Below are 2,703 nucleotides of genomic sequence, written 5' to 3' on the forward strand. Positions count from 1 at the left end.
GTAATCGTTTAATCACCACCACAGCGTCTTGTCTCCATTGGCAACACGCACGATTTGTGTCGACTGCAAGTAACGATCAAAATAATCGTTAGTTGCAGCCCTACTTTATTGACAAAACTGTATACATTGAAAATTGAGGATGCAGTGCATCGTCAATGCATTGTGATGCAGTGATATTGAATTGAACGGAATCGATGACATGATAATCGTAATCGAACCGAACCGTGAGACTAGTGTAGGTTCACACGCCTAGTAACAAGTCTGCCACGTTTGTTCTGACCAACTGAGGAAAAAAGCATTACAATAAATCGCACTATATGGTGATTTGATCTAAAGATCGGTTAGCTCATATCACATCAAACCGTGCAAATTATTATTATTGTTATACTTTATTCTCAAATTGTTAATGTTAACAACATCAGCATTGCATGACTGAGTATAGTGAATATTAACGTGTAGATTTCAATTTCTGTACAGTCTAATCTCGAATTGTCATACTATTTGAATTTCATATTAAGAAATTATTTTAACCCAAAAAGCAAATTATGCTCCCTTCGAACTGGTTGTCTTTAAAATACTCGTTAGTTGCAGCCCTACTTTATTGACAAAACTGTATACATTGAAAATTGAGGATGCAGTGCATCGTCAATGCATTGTGATGCAGTGATATTGAATTGAACGGAATCGATGACATGATAATCGTAATCGAACCGAACCGTGAGACTAGTGTAGGTTCACACGCCTAGTAACAAGTCTGCCACGTTTGTTCTGACCAACTGAGGAAAAAAGCATTACAATAAATCGCACTATATGGTGATTTGATCTAAAGATCGGTTAGCTCATATCACATCAAACCGTGCAAATTATTATTATTGTTATACTTTATTCTCAAATTGTTAATGTTAACAACATCAGCATTGCATGACTGAGTATAGTGAATATTAACGTGTAGATTTCAATTTCTGTACAGTCTAATCTCGAATTGTCATACTATTTGAATTTCATATTAAGAAATTATTTTAACCCAAAAAGCAAATTATGCTCCCTTCGAACTGGTTGTCTTTAAAATACAAATCTTGTGTAATCCCAGGCTATCTGTAATCAGATGCACATTTGAAACTACAATATAATTTAATTTCATTCACATGTGTTTCATAAACACATAATCCTCTCTGGATTACAATCCGCCATCAAAATGAAACATTTAATTATTCCAGCAGCTGTGAGAAAAGGCTATAAACGATCCGCCACCTGCAGGATCCTCACATGCGATAGCCTAGTAGCCGGGACAACTTCTTTATGTTTATAGACGTGACATAATGACGGTGCAGCATGCTCGAATTTCCCACGAAAACCTACCCGTACCACTCAAACATTATTATAAGCTAACCGTTGTGAATCGGACTAGAGTAAGGCGATAGTTTTTAACACTGGCTGGTTATGTGCTTGCTCAAATATTGATTTCGGATCATTTTTAACCAAAAAAAAGTTACGGACTGCAGCTTTAAGGATAACAAAAACATTTAATTTCATAACTTGATGAAACCTCTCCTCCATAACATAAATTTGATTGGTCTTGCAGCATTCAGAGAGTGCTGATAGTTAGTCCATTTTCACTGATACTCTGATGCTTTTCACTGTTTATATAAATCAGATTGATTGTACGCATACAGTACGAAACTATGTGTGCAGTATTGAGTTAAAAGTGGAGTTATACTGTTTTTTTTCTTTAAAATGGATACGAATATGACAAATTAAAGCCATGTTGATATTCAAAACCACAGCTTGTGTGAATATGCTTAATTGTCAAATGATAGATTTCATTTAAATATTATTATTATTATATGAAATATTAAATCAATATCTACAATGTAAGTTACACAGACTGTGACGAGGTTATAAAACACATTTAAGGTCAGAACATTAACGGCGGTAAAGATAGTTTGACATTCATTAGACATTCGGGTTTTTTGCCAATTAAACTCTTTGCAGCTTTTATGTTTTGAGCCCAAACTAACTCAGATAGCCATCAATATATGCCCTTTATGTTGCACAAGGCTTAATTTCTAGGAATTAAAAAAAAATAATTAACCATTTAAATTAATTAAACAATTTAACTACGTGACATTATAATATAAAACCAATACTAAAATGTTCGGGAAAACATACCTGTTATTGCACAAAGCTCCATTTTTGGAATTACAATTTTATGTTTTTTATAATAATTTTACAACTTTTAATGTATGCAATAATATAAATCCATTAAACGACAACACCATTTGACCTAAAGGTACTTTATAGTATATACTTATATATAAATACATTCATGAATGTTTTTAATGAATGGATTTTATAATAATACAAATAGCAATGTGTAACATTTTACCATATTTAGCACATTTATTTGTTCCCCACAAAATATTGTTTTTCACTAAATGTTTGGATACCCTAGGTATCGGAATCGGTATCGGCCAATACTGAACCCTAGGTATCGGAATCGGCCAATACTGAACCCTAGGTATCGGAATCGGTATCGGAAGCAAAAAAGGCGGATCGGAGCATCCCTAGTTTTATATACTGTACCCACTTAAATGAATTAAACTCTGACACCGTTTGAGATAAATGGTTTGATACCTTTATCTCAAACGGTGTCAGAGTTTAATTCATTTAAGTGGGTACAGTATATAAAACGTATGAAAAATA

Source organism: Sinocyclocheilus grahami, unplaced genomic scaffold (genome assembly GCF_001515645.1).
Source record: "Sinocyclocheilus grahami isolate Dianchi unplaced genomic scaffold, SAMN03320097.WGS_v1.1 scaffold105.1, whole genome shotgun sequence".
NCBI classification, from domain to species: Eukaryota; Metazoa; Chordata; class Actinopteri; order Cypriniformes; family Cyprinidae; genus Sinocyclocheilus; species Sinocyclocheilus grahami.